A 24,099-nucleotide genomic window follows, 5' to 3' on the forward strand; every position below is an offset into this window, starting at 1 on the left:
TACACATTACTATCAGTAATAAGTTACTATATATTAAGCTTCGGATCATTAAAAAGTTTAAAAGAAGATTTGTTTTGCTCGTGTTTATCAAGCTGTCTGTCCAGAAGAACAGGTTTGATTTGACCACAAAACACTTTCGGTCTTAAAATACGGCTTAAAATACAAAAAGGAGGAAATGAAACAACACTTTTAGAATTATTTTCGGACTGCTATACTATATTTTTTACAGATATTTTTACAGACTTGTAAAAATGTTTTAACATTCATCATCTTTAAACGGTTTGTTTTATTAACATCTCTCTGTTTCTCGGTGGTTTGTTTCTTCGGTGACAGACAGGTATAAGTTATAACTGAACAAATCCCGCTTCATCCAGCTCTGAAATGCGTTCATCATTCTCCTAAATAAGTGTAATGGTGAAAGTATTCAGACTTACTTGCAGTAGTTCAGACGATCTTGTGCTGCAGGAACAGAATCCAGAAGTCTTTCAAACACTTCCGGTTTGTGATCGCTGTTAAACACCTGTGCGATCTTCACGATTGATGTTTGTCACCTGACACGACTTCATCTTGGAGAAAATCAAAGTCCAGTTAACAACAGATCTCGTGCATCAGCGCCACCAACTGGACAGGAATGTGAAGCACAAACACACCTGCTTTCTCCTTCTTCTTCCTTCTAACAGCAGATCCCAAACTAAAACAGTGCACTAGCGCCACCTGCTGTTTCTTCACATTCTCCCTCTCAATCTGCTCCATTCACCTCCTTCTGATACATTTGACTACTCTGAAGGGTTAATGAATAATGACAGACAAATCATATCAAATAATCCAAGACAAACATATCAATCTGAAAGGTAATGATTGTTATATAACAGAATTATATACAGTCCTGGTTTTATTTTCATTTCTTTCATTACAGCAATAGCCTTTGAATTCAGATTGAATGATTTATTCAGTTATTCTGTAGGTTATGATGAATAATGAAGATATATGAAATGTATGATTCATTGAATTAGTTCAGAACTCAATTAATTATAATGAACTTTCAGTTTCTACATACAAATAGAAAATGCCCAGTTATTTTCATCTTATTTTCTGCATTTATCATCTCTGTTCAGTTTTACAGGTCGCTGTGATGTAGATATATGTGCTTTTCACAATCTGTCATTTAAGATTTCAATAGTTTCGACTCTTATGTCTATTAAAAGAGAAAAACTGAGACTGTAAGTCATAAACTTGAGTTTGAAAAAGACAAAACAGCACTTTACCTATTATTTACAGCTGAAATGAACATTTTTTATCATTTTACAATCAAATATTTAGTTATAATTTATGTATTTTAAATCGCACATTTCAGGAAATATTAGACTGACTAATGAATTTAGAGTCTTCTTCATTATTTACTGTCTTTCTGTACTCGTATTCAACATTTATAACACTGATTTTATGTAATTTAAGTTTAAATGACAAATATCACAGCTGTCTTATTTTCTCTCAATGTAATTTATTCTCTAATATTTTGAGCTCATCTACATATTCCTGTCTTTATCACTGTCCTCAAAATCCTGCATCAGAATCAGAAAAACACAAGAGAAGTGAATAAGATAAGTGCTATATATATCCATTTCAGAAGAATCCACAACAAATAATAATAATAATAATGTTTATTTTCCAGACAATGTTATAAAAGTCAGCAGACAGTAAAATGAAGATGATAGTGAGACTGAAGAACAAACAATGACAAGCAACGATACAATGATAACACGACCAACATCAGCAGATCTGAACTCAGCACCTTTCAGAAAATATACAGATTGAGTTACATTAAAAAATAAGTTATATGTGTGATTTTTGATAAATGGTTAGGAATGTAAAAGAGTATGTGATGTGTATCTGATAGACAGAGCCATTTCTGGATCTGATGAAGAGAAACCCCAGGAACACAGAAGAAAGATCTTGTTTGAGACTCGAATCTCAATCATTAGACTGTAAAAAGTGTGAGAGATGAGAGAGATCGACCTTTATCTGTTCTCACATGGACAGATATTCAATGAGTACGGCAGAAATTTAGGCAGCACCTCACCATTGTGAAGCAGAGTATTAATGATATTATAAAAGATATGATGCTTAGAGAAGATGTGCTGAAACCAAACAAAGGTCAAATTTGGATTAAAGAGTTCATGATTGTTAAGATGAAGATAACTATAAAAGGCCAGAAAAAGGTTTTTCAAGCAGTACTTCATCCAATTATTAGTCTTTCAATTTAGTTTACCATTATTTGTTTTATTTTTTTTAGTATTTTTTTGTTTAAAACATTTATAAATGTTCATATTTGTCATTAAAAGCTCAACTAAGACATATTTGTTTTGAGGAATGTAAAATATCAGGTTAGATGGATTCTGAGGCGTTGGGAATCGAGAGTCGAATCCAAAGCAATCGATTGAATCAAGAGGAATAATCGACTCCTGATTCAGAGCCTTTTTCAGTTCAACAGATCTTATCCATGGGTGTCTCTCAAACGGAAGACTGCACACATCTAAATTCACGAAATAAACTGAAAGAAAGCGCGCAGGTATTGATCATCTGAATTTTAGGATGCATCTTTCAGTTTGAGGAGCACCATTCACCTCCATCAGGCTCTAAAAAAAGCATTATTACCCAGCAAACACACAACAACGTTGTAAAACCATTTTTTTTCACGTTGTGAAAAGGTCGTGTTTTTTTTGTTTTTCAACAATCATTCAACAATTAATATAAAGCTGTGAAAGTCTTGTTTTACAGTTGTTTTGACATGAATTTGAATAAATTAATTCATACCACACACACAATTTCACTTCTATTATTACACAACTGTGTCTTCATTAGACAAACATATTGATGGTGGTTCTGCGCCCAATGACTTGGTTTTAAACCTGTAATGTTATCGCTGCTGTAGGTCAGTAATCATCCAGCACTCGTGCGTCTCATCGAGTAATGGCTTTGTTTACTAACCTGAGCATAGATTTACTGTGGTGTAATACACTTCACATAATTACTCTGAGATTACTGACTCTAGTTAAGTCAGAATCAATTCAAATGTCACAATTTATTATCAGTCAGGTAAATATGTATTATACCAATTACAGAGCCAATTCAGAGATATCAAATCAATACAACACATCACTTTCCCAAAGATCTAAGAGCGAGTATGGAGTGTATATGAACACACTGCACACTACGAGCTCATCTGGATACAGAAGGACCCGGATCTTCTTACAACATTTCCTGAAGTACTTCAGACCAAAGCAAACACTGATGCATTGATCACGTGATCATTTCACATTACACATTACAACTCACATTAAAGACCCTGGGACCTGACACACACTCGACAGTGAGCAGAATATCTCTAAACTCTCAGGATCTGTATTTACCTTCTTTATATTAACTGTAAGATTGAGATCATTGTAGCAGTCGCCCTGAGAGAATTCAGATCATACCAGACATGACTGTGAATATTACTTCATTCATGTAGAACATCATAATACTATCATACAAATGTTTTATGTGTTTAAACAGAACTGGAAAGATGAGATTTTGTGTTATAATAAAAGTGACAAAGCACAAAGCGTATCACATTTATTGAGTGGCTGGTGAACTACAAATAATGAATGTACTTAAACTTATACTTTTTCTAACTAAGCATTTATAGCAGCAATCAAAAGGCTTATGAATAGTCACAATATTTTACCTCAGAAAAGACAAGAATACATTTTTTTTAACAAATTTATTTATGAAGCATGTTGGGTTGTGTTTTTACTTGTGTTTTCTGTATTTCTATGTGATATCTTGTGTTTGTCATGATGCTACTATGCTAACTGTCACTTGTGGGATTAATAAAGTTGTTAACTTGTGCTGGATCTGAAGATGATCTACTCTGAATGTGTTTAGTGTGTTTGTGTAGAAGATGTTTGAGTGAAACAGTGTGGATCCTCTGCTGTTTCAAATGTGTAGCTGTAATAAAAGTCTTCTCACACTCGAAGCACATATGATCTCTCACACCAGTGTGTATCTTCTGATGTAGTTTTAAACTCTGAAGATGTGAAAATCTCTCTCCACACAAAGAACATTAATGTGGTTCCTACTTTGAATGAACTTTCAGGTGACTCTTCAGGTGTGAAGCTCTTAAAAATGTTTTTTCACACAGATCACATGGGTGCAGGTTCTCTCGAGTGTGGATGTTCACGTGTTTCTTAAAATTTCCGTTGTGTGTGAAACTCTTCCCGCACTGAACACACTTGTACGGTTTCTCTCCAGTGTGAGTCCTCTCGTGTGATTTCAGGTCTCCTGACCGACTGAATCTCGTCACAGTGTGAACACTTGTAAGGTTTCTCTCCAGTGTGGATCCTCTCGTGTGATTTCAGGTCTCCTGACTGACTGAATCTCTTGTCACAGTGTGAACACTTGTAAGGTTTCTCTCCAGTGTGGATCCTCTCGTGTGATTTCAGGTCTCCTGACCGACTGAATCTCTTGTCACAGTGTGAACACTTGTAAGGTTTCTCTCCAGTGTGGATCCTCTCGTGTGATTTCAGGTCTCCTGACCGACTGAATCTCTTGTCACAGTGTGAACACTTGTAAGGTTTCTCTCCAGTGTGAATCCTCTCGTGTGATTTCAGGTCTCCTGACTGAATCTCTTGTCACAGTGTGAACACTTGTAAGGTTTCTCTCCAGTGTGGATCCTCTCGTGTGATTTCAGGTCTCCTGACCGAATGAATCTCTTGCCACAGTGTGAACACTTGTAAGGTTTCTCTACAGTGTGAATCCTCTCGTGTGATTTCAGGTCTCCTGACCGACTGAATCTCTTGTCACAGTGTGAACACTTGTAAGGTTTCTCTCCAGTGTGAATCCTCTCGTGTGATTTCAGGTCTCCTGACTGACTAAATCTCTTGTCACAGTGTGAACACTTGTACGGTTTCTCTCCAGTGTGAATCCTCTCGTGTGATTTCAGGTCTCCTGACTGACTGAATCTCTTCTCACAGTGTGAACACTTGTAAGGTTTCTCTCCAGTGTGAATCCTCTCGTGTTATTTCAGGTCTCCTGACTGACTGAATCTCTTGTCACAGTGTGAACACTTGTAAGGTTTCTCTCCAGTGTGGATCCTCTTGTTTGATTTCAGGTCTCCTGACTGAATCTCTTGTCACAGTGTGAACACTTGTAAGGTTTCTCTCCAGTGTGAATCCTCTTGTGTGATTTCAGGTCTCCTGACCGACTGAATCTCTTGTCACAGTGTGAACACTTGTACGGTTTCTCTCCAGTGTGAATCCTCTCGTGTGATTTCAGGTCTCCTGACTGACTGAATCTTGCCACAGTGTGAACACTTGTAAGGTTTCTCTACAGTGTGGATCCTCTCGTGTGATTTCAGGTCTCCTGACCGACTGAATCTCTTGTCACAGTGTGAACACTTGTACGGTTTCTCTCCAGTGTGAATCCTCTCGTGTGATTTCAGGTCTCCTGACTGACTGAATCTTGCCACAGTGTGAACACTTGTACGGTTTCTCTCCAGTGTGAATCCTCTCGTGTGATTTCAGGTCTCCTGACTGACTGAATCTTGCCACAGTGTGAACACTTGTAAGGTTTCTCTCCAGTGTGAATCCTCTCGTGTGATTTCAGGTCTCCTGACTGAATCTCGTCACAGTGTGAACACTTGTAAGGTTTCTCTCCAGTGTGAGTCCTCTCGTGTGATTTCAGGTCTCCTGACCGACTGAATCTCGTCACAGTGTGAACACTTGTAAGGTTTCTCTCCAGTGTGGATCCTCTCGTGTGATTTCAGGTCTCCTGACTGACTGAATCTCTTGTCACAGTGTGAACACTTGTAAGGTTTCTCTCCAGTGTGGATCCTCTCGTGTGATTTCAGGTCTCCTGACCGACTGAATCTCTTGTCACAGTGTGAACACTTGTAAGGTTTCTCTCCAGTGTGAATCCTCTCGTGTGATTTCAGGTCTCCTGACTGACTAAATCTCTTGTCACAGTGTGAACACTTGTACGGTTTCTCTCCAGTGTGAATCCTCTCGTGTGATTTCAGGTCTCCTGACTGACTGAATCTCTTCTCACAGTGTGAACACTTGTAAGGTTTCTCTCCAGTGTGAATCCTCTCGTGTTATTTCAGGTCTCCTGACTGACTGAATCTCTTGTCACAGTGTGAACACTTGTAAGGTTTCTCTCCAGTGTGGATCCTCTTGTTTGATTTCAGGTCTCCTGACTGAATCTCTTGTCACAGTGTGAACACTTGTAAGGTTTCTCTCCAGTGTGAATCCTCTTGTGTGATTTCAGGTCTCCTGACCGACTGAATCTCTTGTCACAGTGTGAACACTTGTACGGTTTCTCTCCAGTGTGAATCCTCTCGTGTGATTTCAGGTCTCCTGACTGACTGAATCTTGCCACAGTGTGAACACTTGTAAGGTTTCTCTACAGTGTGGATCCTCTGGTGCAGTTTTAAATGTTGAGTTGTAGTAAAAGTCTTGTCACAGTGTGAACACTTGTAAGGTTTCTCTCCAGTGTGGATCCTCTAGTGCAGTTTTAAATGTTGAGTTGTAGTAAAAGTCTTGTCACACTCAAAGCACACATGATCTCTCACACCAGTGTGTATCTTCTGATGAAGTTTTAAATTGCCCAGTTCTGAAAAGCTCTTTCCACATAAAGAACATGAATGTGGTTTCTCTTCTGAATGAACTTTCAGGTGATTCTTCAGGTGTGAAGCTCTCACAAATGTTTTTCCACATTGATCACATTCATGCAGTTTCTCTCTGGTGTGGATGTTCTCGTGATTCCTCAGACTTCCTAAATCTGTGAAGCTCTTCCCGCACTGAACACACTTGTACGGTACGGTTTCTCTCCAGTGTGGATCCTCTCGTGTGATTTCAGGTCTCCTGGCCGACTGAATCTCTTGTCACAGTGTGAACACTTGTAAGGTTTCTCTCCAGTGTGGATCCTCTCGTGTGATTTCAGGTCTCCTGACCGACTGAATCTCTTGTCACAGTGTGAACACTTGTAAGGTTTCTCTCCAGTGTGAATCCTCTCGTGTGATTTCAGGTCTCCTGACTGAATCTCTTGTCACAGTGTGAACACTTGTAAGGTTTCTCTCCAGTGTGAGTCCTCTCGTGTGATTTCAGGTCTCCTGACTGACTAAATCTCTTGTCACAGTGTGAACACTTGTACGGTTTCTCTCCAGTGTGAATCCTCTCGTGTGATTTCAGGTCTCCTGACTGAATCTCTTGTCACAGTGTGAACACTTGTAAGGTTTCTCTCCAGTGTGAGTCCTCTCGTGTGATTTCAGGTCTCCTGACTGACTAAATCTCTTGTCACAGTGTGAACACTTGTACGGTTTCTCTCCAGTGTGAATCCTCTCGTGTGATTTCAGGTCTCCTGACTGACTGAATCTCTTGTCACAGTGTGAACACTTGTAAGGTTTCTCTCCAGTGTGGATCCTCTCGTGTGATTTCAGGTCTCCTGACTGAATCTCTTGTCACAGTGTGAACACTTGTAAGGTTTCTCTCCAGTGTGAGTCCTCTCGTGTGATTTCAGGTCTCCTGACTGACTGAATCTCGTCACAGTGTGAACACTTGTAAGGTTTCTCTCCAGTGTGAATCCTCTCGTGTGATTTCAGGTCTCCTGACTGACTGAATCTCGTCACAGTGTGAACACTTGTAAGGTTTCTCTCCAGTGTGGATCCTCTCGTGTGATTTCAGGTCTCCTGACCGACTGAATCTCTTGCCACAGTGTGAACACTTGTAAGGTTTCTCTCCAGTGTGAGTCCTCTCGTGTGATTTCAGGTCTCCTGACCGAATGAATCTCTTGTCACAGTCTGAACACTTGTAAGGTTTCTCTCCAGTGTGAATCATCTCGTGTGATTTCAGGTCTCCTGACCCACTGAATCTCGTCACAGTGTGAACACTTGTAAGGTTTCTCTCCAGTGTGGATCCTCTCGTGTGATTTCAGGTCTCCTGACTGAAGCTCTTGTCACAGTGTGAACACTTGTAAGGTTTCTCTCCAGTGTGAATCATCTCGTGTGATTTCAGGTCTCCTGACCGACTGAATCTCGTCACAGTGTGAACACTTGTAAGGTTTCTCTCCAGTGTGGATCCTCTCGTGTGATTTCAGGTCTCCTGACTGACTGAATCTCGTCACAGTGTGAACACTTGTAAGGTTTCTCTCCAGTGTGAATCCTCTCGTGTGATTTCAGGTCTCCTGACTGAATCTCTTGTCACAGTGTGAACACTTGTAAGGTTTCTCTCCAGTGTGAATCCTCTCGTGTGATTTCAGGTCTCCTGACTGACTGAATCTCTTGTCACAGTGTGAACACTTGTAAGGTTTCTCTCCAGTGTGAATCCTCTCGTGTGATTTCAGGTCTCCTGACTGACTGAATCTCTTGTCACAGTGTGAACACTTGTAAGGTTTCTCTCCAGTGTGGATCCTCTCGTGTGATTTCAGGTCTCCTGACTGACTGAATCTCGTCACAGTGTGAACACTTGTAAGGTTTCTCTCCAGTGTGGATCCTCTCGTGTGATTTCAGGTCTCCTGACTGAATCTCTTGTCACAGTGTGAACACTTGTAAGGTTTCTCTCCAGTGTGAATCCTCTCGTGTGATTTCAGGTCTCCTGACTGACTGAATCTCTTGTCACAGTGTGAACACTTGTAAGGTTTCTCTCCAGTGTGAATCCTCTCGTGTGATTTCAGGTCTCCTGACTGACTGAATCTCTTGTCACAGTGTGAACACTTGTAAGGTTTCTCTCCAGTGTGTATCCTCTCGTGTGATTTCAGGTCTCCTGACTGACTGAATCTCTTGTCACAGTGTGAACACTTGTAAGGTTTCTCTCCAGTGTGAATCCTCTCGTGTGATTTCAGGTCTCCTGACTGACTGAATCTCTTGTCACAGTGTGAACACTTGTAAGGTTTCTCTCCAGTGTTTATCCTCTCGTGTGATTTCAGGTCTCCTGACTGACTGAATCTCTTGCCACAGTGTGAACACTTGTAAGGTTTCTCTCCAGTGTGAATCCTCTCGTGTGATTTCAGGTCTCCTGACCGACTGAATCTCTTGTCACAGTGTGAACACTTGTAAGGTTTCTCTCCAGTGTGAATCCTCTCATGTGATTTCAGGTCTCCTGACCGACTGAATCTCTTGCCACAGTGTGAACACTTGTAAGGTTTCTCTACAGTGTGGATCCTCTCGTGTGATTTCAGGTCTCCTGACCGAATGAATCTCGTCACAGTGTGAACACTTGTAAGGTTTCTCTCCAGTGTGGATCCTCTAGTGCAGTTTTAAATGTTGAGTTGTAGTAAAAGTCTTGTCACACTCAAAGCACACATGATCTCTCACACCAGTGTGTTTCTTCTGATGAAGTTTTAAATTGCCCAGTTCTGAAAAGCTCTTTCCACATAAAGAACATGAATGTGGTTTCTCTTCTGAATGAACTTTCAGGTGATTCTTCAGGTGTGAAGCTCTCACAAATGTTTTTTCCACATTGATCACATTCATGCAGTTTCTCTCTGGTGTGGATGTTCTCATGATTCCTCAGACTTCCTAAATCTGTGAAGCTCTTCTCGCACTGATCACATGTGAACGGTTTCTCTCCAGTGTGGATCCTCATGTGAACACTGAGAGTAAATTTGTTTGACAAACTCTCTCCACACTGAGTGCAGGTCAAACTTTTCTTGTTTCTTCTTCTCAGTAAAGAAACTCTTTCGGTCCGTGAGCGAGTGTTTTCGCTGGTTGTGCCGTGATGATTTTTCTGTTCTTCACTCTCCTCCATCAGATCTGAAATGGAAGTAAAAGCTTTACAATATAAATAAATAAAATATAAATCAGAGAAATGTGAGTGAACATTTATGCAAAATTATGACCATTTTTATAAAATGAGGTACAATGATCTACATTAAAAAAATGTGGACACAAACCCATGTTTCTGTAGTGAGAACTATTCAATGTTTGATTTTTTTTTATTAAGTTAATTTTGAAAAATGTTTGGAGCATTTTTTTGTTTGTTACATTTTATTTTTTGTTTTTTAAAGTAATGACCAAGCGGACAGTGGCAGACAGTAAGCTGATCATATATGTTTGATCAATTTATCCTTCTCAAATCATCACGACTTGCCTAAAATAGGATCTATAGATATACTAAAAGAGTTCAAGCATATAACAATATTTAAACGTTAAACCTAGATAAATGTGTGCTATATCCAATAGTTTGTGCAGAAAGTGGAAGCTATGTGTGCTTTGCAGGACATGGAGGCACCAGCGCGATCACTTGCATGAAATTACTTGATTTATTTAGTGATTCATTTGTAACTGTAAAGGGTCTACTTTTATTTTTGCTCACTCACAATATCAACAAAATGTTGTGCTTTTATAAAATAAAGAAAACAAACATGAAGCGCTTTCTGCCGTCTGGTCTTGAAAAGAAGTGCTTCACAAAAATGAACCGAAACTCAGCGAAAACATGCCTCACAGACATAAATATATCTATAGAAAGCTTTAACTTAGTACTTAATGAAATATAACATACTGAAAACAAAAACTTTTTTATTATGATCATAATCCATGTAGAATCATGTCTAATGAGGAGATGGCAAGCACTGCACAGGAACAATTGGCTCATTGTTTGTCGTGGTTAATCAAAGCAAAACTCTTTCAAAACGCAGCTTTTCCTGAAGCATTGGGAACTTTTAATAAGTCCCCACGCTCCAACTTCTCCCTGACGCTCTGATTGGTCAACTGTCACCTGTGTGCTAATGTGTGTGTTAGGGATGTTATTTTTGGTTATTTTTCCTAACCGACAAGCGACGCTCGTTAACAGATTATTAACTTTTAACCGACAAGATTATTTTAAATTAGAATTGAATTAAATTAGAAAGGATAAGTGTCTGTGACCTATTCAAAATACTAACATTTGTTTCCCGGGAATTCATTTTACATGCGCACAAAGCAGCAAACAATCTTCATATCACATCACGCACCTGCAGCTCTGTGAGAAATAGGCCTATACGAAAAATACATTGTTACTTAATAAATCAAGAAAATGAACAAAAAACTGTGCAACAAGTAGCCTAGTATGTGCTGCGCAAAAGGAAACCAGACGACAGAAAGCAGCATCCTATTTTTCTTTAGGCTTAAAGCATAAAGATTTGTTTTTATTGTGAATGTGCACATATAAAGGGGAAACCGTTTACAGTTACGATGATCTTTTTGACTAAAATGAGAAGTTGCTTCCACAGTTCCACTGAAAAATAAATAAATCAAGTGATTGTGCTGGGGCAGCATGCACACACAGTTACTTTCACAATGCAGTCTCTTCATTATCATAATAAAATACAGTCAGTCAAACATGAAAAAACATAAATATGTAGTAAAATCTGTGCCATTAAGTGTTATCACTGTACCACCGTGATGTTATGCGAAACATTTTGTTTTACGTAGATATTTGAATGTGAGTGAAGTACATAATAAATACAAATACATCGCAAATACGGAAACATTTGATTTTGTGTCGAATGAGAGAGCAAATGTTGGTTTCAGTTTCGTTTTGGCTTAAATTAATTAGTTTTGGCTTGTCGTCTGTATTGCTATAGCTTCTTATATTTTTCATTCTTGTTCTTTTCTAAATACTGTTAATTGAAAGGATTGTTGTGGAGTGAGGGGAACTAAAATAGCCTAGCTATGTAAACTGTAATCCGGTACTGATTCCAAATTACATGACAATAATTATAGTTAGTAACATAATCCATTACATTACACATTTTAGATAATCTAATCAGACTACTTTAGATTACTTTTGACCTAACTCGATTTAAATAGGATAATATTCTACCATATTGACAAAAATACAAAGAGTAATATATATATATATATATATATATATATATATATATATATATATATATATATATATATATATATATATATATATATAATTTCACAAAGCTTGTCAGAATATTCTGTTTTTGCTTCACATTGGGTTATTATTAAATCAAATTATGTGTATGATTATTATTATATAACGAAATGATATTAAATTATATAAATTATATGTATATGAATTATGTAACAAAAATTAAATAACTGTAATAACATATTTAGGTTAAATAAAGATGTCAGTCTTTTTGGGAAACAAAATCAAAGAAAAAAAATAAACTAATTCTGTATGTTGCTCAAAAACTAAATATATATTGTGTCCAGTTTTTTTTATTTTTTTTTTTATTTTACCCAGTCATTTAAAAATAACACATTTTTTAAAACAAAAAATACGAGTTCACATATCGCACCTAAACACGCATGGAAAACGTAATTAGAACTAGATACTAAATTAGTTATAAATGCCTATCCATATAAAGCTATGATTCGCGATCCCCAAACTGACTCAAATGATTCGCGAACCCACTACGAACTCCCAAACTGACTCAAATGATTCGCGATCATCAAACTGACTCAAACGATTCGCAATCCCGCTCCGAACTTTCAAACTGATTCAAATGATTCGCGAACCCGCTTTGAACTCCCATACTGACTCAAATGATTCGCGATCATCAAACTGACTCAAATGATTCGCAATCCCGCTCCGAACTTTCAAACTGACTCAAATGATTCGCGAACCCGCTTTGAACTCCCAAACTGATCATTTTTCATAAATATGACACATAAATATATAAGAAAAAACACAATTAAAAGATGCTAAATATAAGCAATGTAAGAATTTAAAAAGTGAAAGAATAAACATAGAAATATAATTTTACAAATTTGCAAGGTACAAATAAAGCACCAATAAATTGAGTTGAACTGAATGTGTTTTAGTTTTGTGTTTTATATGAAACATGGTTTATCACAGACTAATGAATAAATGCTGTTGTGATAGTTTCATCTTGTAATGTCACAATAACTGATAACTGTGTTGTTTTCTGATCTTCACAGCAATAAAATGATCTTAATGTGTCAATGAACAGATCTGAAGTCATCAGTGTAATGAATGAGGTGAAAAGTGAAGTGAAGTGAAGTGACATTCGGCCAAGTATGGTGACCCATACTCAGAATTTGTGCTCTGCATTTAACCCATCCGAAATGCACACACACAGAGCAGTGAACACACACACACACTGTGAGCACACACCCGGAGCAGTGGGCAGCCATTTTTTTATGCTGCGGCGCCCGGGGAGCAGTTGGGGGTTCGGTGCCTTGCTCAAGGGCACCTAAGTCGTGGTATTGAAGGTGGAGAGAGAACTGTACATGCACTCCCCCCACCCACAATTCCTGCCGGCCCGGGACTCGAACCCACAACCCTTCGATTGGGAGTCTGACTCTCTAACCACCAGGCCACGACTTCCCCAGGATCTATTATCAAAACAGGATCTATTATCATGAAATAAAGAGGATTTTGATCAGCTGATAATATTGATGAGTCTCAGACTAGAAACACTCATTAAACAAGACATTCAGGATCAGCAGCAGATCATCACTTTATTCTGACTGTTTGCTGATAGAAACACATCTTTATCAAACATTGTGATGTGTCCTTATGAATCTGAACACATTTATAATGTTATTTAGCGCATTCATAACATCAGAGTATTTCCACATCTTAAAGATTTCTATGTACAGAGTTTGCTCAAAACAAAAGGTGTAAAGAGGATTTTACAACTGCGTGAAGATAGTGAACTACTCACCTCAGAAAACCGCCAAACTGAAGAAGAACTGGCTCTTCTTCTGCTGCTTCTGCTTCTTCTTCTCTGGTGTTTATTGATGGATTGCAGCCTAACTGTTGCATTACCGCCACCAACTGGAATAAAGCATGGGTCAGGATTTTTCTTGTAGGAAAGCTTCTTCTTCTACTACTTTTGATTTGACTGGTGGCTGACAACCAATGTAAATTAATGCCACTCACGAGACTGGAGTGTGGAGCAGTGTATGACAAACTAGGACATTTAGAAATTAATTATATATTATTTCCATCAATCCTGTATTTTGGGGGGTAAAAATATCTTTATCATTTGAATCATTTCCCTTCTTTCCTCCTCATATTTCCTCCTCTCCAATAACACACGTAACACTGACTCTGTTTCCTCACAGTTTTCACACAAACCTGTTGATGTTCGTCTGTTTTGAACAGTGTCTGATTCAGTCCAGTGTGTCCTATTCTAAGAGTGAACAAAACCTCTTCTTTTCGGTTTCTGCCCCTCATTACACCGACTTTCTCCTGAATATTATAAATGATTATAAAAATACATTTTATACACCATCATTTTTGTTTCTATAACGTGTGAATCAGTGACGGCTGGTGCTATAAAACACTTTTGGGGTTGCACAAACAAACTGAAAAATTAAACTGTTAGTAATGCAGGACTGTAAAATAGCAGTATATCAGGTGATTATGTATCATTACTGCCAGATAAAATATTACAATTTTAATGTTCATTTCAACTGTTGAAGAATGCAATAAATGTACCATGAATCAGTGAATTTGAGTTCAATGTGGTTTTTCTTTCTGGTTGAAATCATCATCTCAGTCCCAGTCTCTTCTCCACTGACAGCATGAACAATGCATTCAGTCTCTCCTGGGTCCTGCTGTTTCTCAGAGAAGTCTTCATTCTCTTCAAGCTTGAGAAGCAGCTCTCAGATCACTTCTGCTGTGGTCATGGGTGTGCTGATGAGGATCTTGTTCAAGATTGTTCTCCATAAACAGCTGGAGAAGGTCCACAGCAGCACGAGAGCTTCTGAACTCTTCCTTGCAGTAGATGAGACTAAGCTCTGTCTTCAGCTTACTCTCACTGAGCTCTGGATAGACCTTCAAAGTCCTGCTCAGTGCATCTTCAGGAAACACCATTGTGTCCTGTTCAAACCTGTCTGCTTGAAGCACAGTGACACTAACAAGGTGTTTGTGAAGGAGAACTGCTCCATGGTGTGTGAGAGTATGGTATCACAGACCTAGAGAGTGAAGGAGGAAAACAAACATGATGTAGTGATCACAAAATGTCAATTTCAGCTGCAACAATTAAACATGACCAGTTTAAAGTTATAAAGGGATATCAGTTTCAGTGTTTGGATCCTTAATTTCTCAGAAATTCATACACATGAACAAGACATATGAGTAAATAAGTCAAGTTTGATGAATTTCTGCTGCTCAGGGAGCTAACAGAGATGAAGGCTGTAATACTAATGTTGTCCACTAGAGGAAATCACACAACAAACTCTTTTAGATCACAATTTAAAGACTGTGGAAATGATAAATAGTTCACTTGTAGAAAAAAATGCATAGAAATATTCATCTCCAAAATATATCATTAATATTTTTATATCCTAACGATATTGAAAACTTATGTTGCCAACTATGACTGAATATATGTCGAACTGAAGGAAAGTGAATATAACATTTTAATATTTTTAATGCATTAAAAGATAAACCCGAGTTCTCTTTCATTTGGAGATATTTGTCTGCTTCCACATTGATCAGAAGCTGTCAGTCAAATGACAATCTGCTGACAGAGTCTGAACACAGCATTAGATGAACATTTCAGTAAACGAGCGTGTGCTACAATCACGAGTCACTCTATAAGATGAGATTTCAGCACTTGACAAACGGACAGCGACTCTAAGCAGCTCTTAAAGCACAGATACTGCGATTGTGTTAAGTGCATTTCTGGGAAACACACGTGGATCAATAACGAAAGATCGTAAAATGACTCAGAAAACGCTCTTAAACTCTCAGATCAATCGCTGTCGAGAAACCCGGCCACTAATGAAGCATCTGATAGCAGGTTTATAATAAACGGAATTTAACTCATAATTTATCCCTTATATTACACACTTCGTTATTTATACAGCATAACGTTAATATTAGGACTTTATTATTTATTATCGGCCTGGATTGAGAGGAAATCTCTTCAGCTAGTCAATGATTCCCATCAGAAGTGATGGAGAAGCCCCGAGTGTAAGCTCGACCGAGATCACTTGACTTTACAAGCTGATCCAGGCTCTTTATCCTCTTTTTTTTCTTTATCTAATTGATGAAGAAATACAGCAAAAACAGTAATATTGTGAAATATATTTATTAAAATGACATTTATTTCTGTGATCATAGCTGTATTTTCAGTATCATTACTCCAGTCTTCAGTGTCACATGATCTTCAGAAATCATACTAATATGATGATTTGCTGCTCAAAAACATTGATTATTATGTTTTAGATTTATTTAATATTTTCAGGTTTCTTTGATTTTTTTATCTTAATGTCTCAGTCATGAAATGAGTTTTAAGTGTCAGTTTACAGGTGATCTGAAGACATCAGCACAATGAATGAGGTGAAAACAGCAACTATATATGAAATTAAATCCTTTCATAATTCCCCCAAATAACAGTAATCATAGAACTATTCAAACTTACTTACAGTAGTTCATTTGTTGACCATTACACACTTTCATTTTGATTCATTAATAAAGCTAAATGGCCGTCTTTTGGATTTAATTTCTATCCAAATGAAATCCTAAATGACACTACACACAGTGCATGCAGACTGTTCTCTAGATACTCAACTGTCTGGTGTATGAATATTATAAAGTTATTTTGTCAACATCTGAGTCTGAGCTCCCACCTTACTTTACAGATCTGAATGTTAGAGAACGACAGAAGCTCTTTACCTAACGATCAACTTTCCACATGATGAACCTCCAGAATCCTGCAGATCTTCTGCTCCAAAACATCTCTGACCAACAACTACTCATGCGGTGCAATTAAGAAAGTATGGAGAGCATCATCATAAGAAGCTGCTGGAGATGGACTGGGCACATCATCCAAGATAACTTTAACCAGAACTCAATTTCTTCTGCACATCAGAGAAAAACACAAGAGAGAAAGACCAAAGAACATCATCCATCAAACAGTGGAAGCAGAACTGAAAACACTGAATCACAGCTGATCATATTACATTATAAATGTACAGGGTCAAGAGACCCTATGGATATGGATCTTGGATATGGATAATGATATTGCTAATTATCTTTTTCACTGTTATATTATTTGTTTGTTTTATTGCAGCACTTGTTTGTTGAGAGATTAAGTTATGAATCTGATTTTGACAATGATGAAGAGAACATGTTGATACATCAAGCGCAGGTGAACCAGATGAAGATGACGATGAAGAAGAGGAAGACTACTAGACACAGACAGAACAGAGACAGAGGAAGGACATCCGTCATGGGTCACAGACATTGATGTGGAACTGGATTTACCCAAAAAGAAGAAGAAAAGGTCTGAGGAGTAAAGCACTCTTCAGATGCTGCCTGCATTGCCCAAAAATATGATAAAATAGTATACTTTATAATACTATCCTTACCCTCCCTGAATAATTACAGGGTTAAAGGTGTAAGACAAAAGACACACCGAGTAACAACATGTCAAAGAATGACATTTTTCTCTGAACAAATATAGACTTTCTTTATCTGCTTCATTTGGAGAGATCAGACGTGTGATACATATCTTTTAATGTTTCATACTGTAATCCTTTTAAATAGATTTTAAATATTAGAAATATTTTACTGAATTTTATCGAGAATTTATGACTTGTATTTAAACAACTCTAAATTTAAAGTATAAGGAATATTAGAATATGTTTTAAAAGAAAATGATTTTATACCCAAACAATAATTAGTATTTTGTAATAGAGAGGTATTTAATTTCCAATACTCTGGCTTCCTTAAGTGACTTCAATATCCAAAATACCTAAATCAATACATGCATGATCATAAAACAAATATCATATTCATTTGAATGAAGTAAAAGTGATGACATATTTAAGACTGGACTGCAGTTTAACGTAACACTTAATACGGGTGAACGAGTTACTGATGTAGACAGGTGTTCAGTCCCAGTCAGCTGTGGGGTCAAATATATATATATATATATATATATATATATATATATATATATATATATATATATATATATATATATATATATATATCTCCTAATGGAAATACAGTCAGCAGACACTATAATTTGTTGATTCAATTTATCAACTGAAGATAAAGTTAATAGACATTTCACAGTTATGAGTTACTCCAATTAGTTTCATGGATATCATATTTTCCTAACAACAACAACAAATCATATATATATATATATCTTCTTTTGGAAAAGTCGTTCATCTGAATGAAGTAAAACTGATGACATATTTATGATTAGACTGCAGTTTAATGAAACACTTAGAAATGATGACATTTCATTCCCAAATAAAAATGAAAAGGATTTTCAGAAAATAAATGCACAAACAGACTCTTTCACAATTACACAAAGAGCATTTGTAATCCATATCCAGCTGAAAACACTAATGTGTCTTTCACAAGATATTATATTTTAAATGACTCTAGTTTGAATTGTTATACAGTAATGACTAACAACTTTACAACAATCTTCCCCACAAATGAGAGAAACATATTTACCATAAAACACTGAAGCAGAAGAAATATTAACAAAGAGAGATCAAACTGAATGATTCCTGCTCGTTTCATTAATTAAAACAAATTGATCTAGAAACAGATATTTGGAGACCTTACAGTTTTACACCAAGAAAGTATTTTAACAGAGACAGAGTTCATGATGATATAATATTCTCCAGCTTTACATTAAACACAATGATCATCTGCTTGAATACTAAAGCAACATTAATCATTCAATATCATGTTTCTAACACACATGCTGCATTATTTGATTGTAAAGTCTGAGTCTCTTCACCTGTATGGATCACATTTACACATTTATCACACATTTATTTCTCCTCATAGACACAGTAGTGAAGCTCTTCTGTGGATCTTCAGCTGATGTTTACTGCTCCTCTCAAGATCACTTCACTTTATGATACACAGCATTTATCAGCTTCTGGTGATTTAACTCCTTCTATACTCTAAGATTGAACAGAAGAGAAGATCATCAGAGTTCAATAGAATAAAGTATTAATTAGTTACTATATATCAATCACAGTAAAATGTTACATTAAAATCCTGTAATCAAAGTTGTTGCTAACTGAGCAGAAGTGTTTAGCTGAATCTAAATTGTGTCTAATTCTTCACTTGTGTGTCAAGAAAGCATATAATAAGTGTGATAATGCAGATGCAGCCGGATGTTATCACAGAATAAGTCTCTTCAGGAGGACACAAGTCCTGATCACCCTGTCGGGTTTATTCTGTGATAACAAGCGGCTGGAGGTACATTATCTCTTACAGAAAGTAAGTGTAAAGTAATGTGACGTGTTGCTTGTCAAAGTAAAAACACACAAGAGACAGAGACATTGATCATGTGATGCTGGACGACTGTGAGCTGAAGCTGAATCTGCTCTGATTTTACCAGCGTTTTCCTACAATCTGAACAAATCTATTTCAAACTCTAATGATTCACTATTACTGATCTCATTAATAAAGCAGCTGTTGCTGTAGAAAGCTGTGACAGTCTGCTTTTCTTCTCTTTCCTCCTTTGTGTTCAACATTTTTATCAACTTTACATTTCATTCTGACACAAACCCTTTGAAATAAAGCTTGATGATCATTTGATCAACTCTTTTCACTAATATCTGAAAGTATATATTTGTTCACATATCAGAGGTAAATGAATCTCTTTAATATCACAAAGTGAAGTTTACTCACCTCAGTTTACAGTTTGAGTCTCGTAGCACATCAATGAGCTTCTGCTTTGAGTCTCCAATCTTATTATCTCTCAGATCAAGCTCTTTTAGAAACTGCAGAGCTTTTGTGTTTGTCAAAGACTGAGTTAAAGAAGAAACATCTGTAATGTCACAGTTATAAAGACTAGAAAGAGACAAACAGAGGAAGAGAGATCATCTTACAAACACATCATTAAGATGAAGAATCTTTCACAAATATGTGAACACATTCATCATGAGATATTGAGTATAAAGTGTTTTGTTGAACTCTTATGTGCTGTTCGTTTGGGGACGACACTCGAGCTGTTTAGGCTCTATATTTTTATGTAATTTTACTCAGTTCATTAATGTTTTTACTCCACATTTGTGTCATTCTTTAAGGATTTATGATATTTTTCATATTTATAAAAATAAATTAAATGTTCTAGGTGTTTGTCTAATGTTTTTTTTCACACTAACACACAACCAGATCTCAATCCAGTTTAATTTTCTGTTTGTAGATCTACCAAGTGTTGTCAACCGTACAAAGTCTCATGTCATTTAGATAAAGGGAACATTTGTTTTTATTTCAGCAAACATCATTTGGGGTCTGAAAAGACCTTGAACAGCACATAAGAGTTAAACAAAGTGATTTTCATCATTTTGATTCTTGTCTGTGAATGTTACTGACCTTAATCTCTCCAGTTTACAGCGTGAATCCTTCAGTACGTCACATAAGTGATTCTCTCCTGTGTTTTTTATTTGATTACAGCTCAGGTTCAGTTCTCTCAGGTGTGATGGGTTTGATTTCAGAGCTGAAGTCAGGATGAGACACTGTTTCTCTGTAATACTGCATCTCCACAGACTGAAGACAGAAAGAGAAAACACAATGAATCAGACACGTTATGTCCATGTGCGAGTAATTCATCAAGATTTTGTGATCATGTTTTGTTCTTATCGTGATGCATGTCTGAGTGAAACAGCTTTAAAAACAAAACAACACTGCAGGTCAGGAATTCATGAGTTTTTGATGAAAAGCTGATAATTGTTTGTTATTGCTGTGATCTCATGTGACTGACAGGTTTTCAGCACTGCAATACTCCATAAAAAAAAATTACTGTCAACTTTAATTTCATGGTGACTTTCTGAAAGTAAATAGTAATCTTTAATCTGACTGTAACTGCTGTAGAGTATAATGATACTAACTCTAGTTTCTCCAGCTTGAATTGTGTGTTCATCAGTAGATCACTGAGGTGTTTCACTCCAGAGTCTCCTAGTAGTTCATTCCTGCTCAGGTTCAGTTCTCTCAGGTGTGATGGGTTTGATTTCAGAGCTGAAGTCAGGATGAGACACTGTTTCTCTGTAATACTGCAGCTCCACAGACTGAAGACAGAAAGAGAAAACACAATGAATCAGACACGTTATGTTCATGTGTGAGTAATTCATCATGTGTTAACACCATACACTGCAATAATTAAAATGTAACATTTCCAAAACCTTACATTTACATTACATTTAGCAGACACTTTTATCCATAGCGACTTACAAATGAGGACAACTGAAGCAATCAGAATCAACAAAAGAACAATGATACACAAGTGCTATAATAAAAAAAACTGATTGAATATAGACGGGGTGCACATAAGTGTTCTGCAGGTGTGCATGCACGACCAAAATAAGAAGCACGCTGTAAATGAGTTCAGAGTGTGTGTTTGTGGACCGACATGATTGACAGCTGTTAAAGCACAATTACTATTTTAGATCCACAAACTGTACTGTATAAGATTTCTTTTCAAACTGAAAGAATAAATCTAGGCTTCCTGTTAACGTTTTCAAAGCACAATGCAGAACTGAGACATTTCATTCACTGACGCTCTTTAGACTAAACCCAGAAGCACACAGACTCACGAGCAACCCGCCAAAATAAAAGCTTGCTGAGTTTAAGTTTGAAGATGAAAAAATAATAACTATGGTTCCGATAATAATAATAATAACAAATAATAATAATAATAATAGCACTTTTTTAAAGTTTACTATAAAACAATTGGGTTGCACTTTATTTTACAGTACGTGTACTAACATGTACTTATAGTGTACTTACAGTGTATTTATCTAAGAAAGTTCTGATAATACAAGGTAACTACATGGGGTAGGGTTAGGTTTAGGGGTAGGTTCAGGGTTAGTACCTAGTTATTACATAGTTCTTGTAATTACTATAATAAGTACCAAGTATGTACATGAGAAACAGGACTGTAAAATAAAGTGCTACCAACAATTGTATTTGAATTTAATTTGTATTTGACTCTTTTTATTTTAAAGGGGTGGTTGATTGTGATTTCACTTTTTTAACATAAGTTAGTGTGCAATGTTGCTGTTTGAGCATAAACAATATCTGCACAGTTGCAGCACTGAAAGTCCAATGCTAGGGACTACAACAGGGGTAGGGCATGTTCTGCAGAGTTTAGCTCCAACCCTGAAAAAAAGCCTCACTTGTCTGAATCTTGAAGACCTGATGACTTTGTTCAGGTGTGTTTGATTAGGCTTAGAGCTAAACTCAGGACAGCGGCACTCAAGGACCGACGTTGCCTATCCCTGGACTACAACAAGCTTTTTCCCAGCTCCGTTACATCACAAACCCAGATAAACCCCGCCCCCGGGAACATGTGACGAAGGGGGCGAGGCCATGCCGTGCTGCTTTAGAGAAGTGGAAGAGAAAACTTGGGTTGCACGTAAAAATCTGTTCATATATAAATCGTGATTCTATCTTTTAATGATTCTAATGGATTCACAAGTTTCAAAATCAATGTTCTATAGCAGCGGCTCTTAATACGGTTCCTTGTATCGCTCTGCACGAGCTCTGCATTTCTCTCTCTCTCTTTCAGATCAGCTCCAACAAACGGTTCAATTTAAACACTTATTTCCACATAGCAATGAGAAGCATTCTACATGGACACACATGTAGTTGCTGTGCTGTATTAAAGCTTTCATCAGAATAAACCTGTATATTACAAGCTAACAGAAGCAGTAGCGTTTACGAACAACAGCATATCTAAAAAAGTATGAGACAACAACAAACAAACATACCATTAAGAGCCGTGCTTGCACAGGTTCTGCGCGATTAGCCTTTTTCACACTTACGTGTTTCTGGCTTTCAGATTGGCGCTTGCAGGGGAAAAGTTTTTTCCTGTGACAACTGCGGCATTACTTCAAGAATCAAAGTCTTTTTATACAAATCAAAGATTTGCTCTATAAAGTGCACACCTCAGTTGTGGTATTGCCGGTCCGAGACTCAAACCCACAACCTTAGGGTTAGGAGTCAAACTCTCTAACCACTAGGCCAAGACTTCCCCTTTTAATTTGGGCAAGTTTGGAGTTTTGGGCAACTATTGACTTTGATCTCTCTCATCGAACTCGTGTGTGTGTGTGTTGTGTGTGTGTGTGTGTGTGTGTGTGTGTGAGTGTGTGCGTGGGTGATGTAAAAGAAAAAGGCATTTGGATCAAAGCACTGTGAGGCAGCGGAGGGGAGACTCAAAATATTTATAAATATAAAACACATTTTTGCCACGTTTGTGTTTGTTATTTTAATACTTACACTATTATTCAAAGTATAAAATATTGTTTTTTTTTACAATAAAACGCATGGTTTTTAATCATATTTTTAAGGGGGGCAACCCTCAGATTGGGGGGGGGGGTCCTGATTGTGATTCGATGTGATTTCAGATGGAGCAGTATTTAATACACAGAACCGTAGTTCACTATCAAGATATCACAGATGAATCTCCTTCAGTTATGGCTAATCAGTGCAATGGATCATGGGAAATGTAGTCCGGGGGACACATAACAGTCTGTGTAGTGTGAGTCAATATAATAGGAGCGGGACCTCTGGTGGAGAGCGGACGGAAGACCACGGACAGGATTCATGACAGTTGTGAGGAGAAGGAAAGTTATTCAGATCAAAGATCAGGATTAGAAATACATTATGTGCTCAGATAAATCATTTCAGCACTGCAATACTCCATAAAAAATAATAACTGACAACTTTAATTTCATGGTGACTTTCTGAAAGTAAACAGTAATCTTTAATCTGACTGTAACTGCTGTAGAGTATAATGATACTAACTCTAGTTTCTCCAGCTTGAATTGTGTGTTCATCAGTAGATCACTGAGGTGTTTCACTCCAGAGTCTCCTAGTAGTTTATTCCAGCTCAGGTTCAGTTCTCTCAGGTGTGATGGGTTTGATTTCAGAGCTGAAGTCAGGATGAGACACTGTTGCTCTGTAATACTGCATCCCCACAGACTGAAGACAGAAAGAGAAAACACAATGAATCAGACACGTTATGTTCATGAAGTCACAGCAGAACAACCTTCATCTGTCAAACCACACCATCTTAATCTACATTGAGAGAAAGAGAGAAGATAGAAGAAAACTATTTAATAAAGTCACAATGTCTTGATAA

The 24,099-nt window shown here is 37.1% G+C and overlaps 1 pseudogene; it reads right to left on the reverse strand.

Annotated features, from left to right (window-relative positions):
* Positions 1–6,813: 6,813 nt before the first annotated feature.
* Positions 6,814–24,099, reverse strand: part of LOC132159290 (zinc finger protein 271-like) — a 147,312-nt pseudogene continuing 130,026 nt past the window's right edge.

The sequence above is a fragment of the Carassius carassius genome, chromosome 16, assembly GCF_963082965.1.
Source record: "Carassius carassius chromosome 16, fCarCar2.1, whole genome shotgun sequence".
Classification (NCBI taxonomy): domain Eukaryota; kingdom Metazoa; phylum Chordata; class Actinopteri; order Cypriniformes; family Cyprinidae; genus Carassius; species Carassius carassius.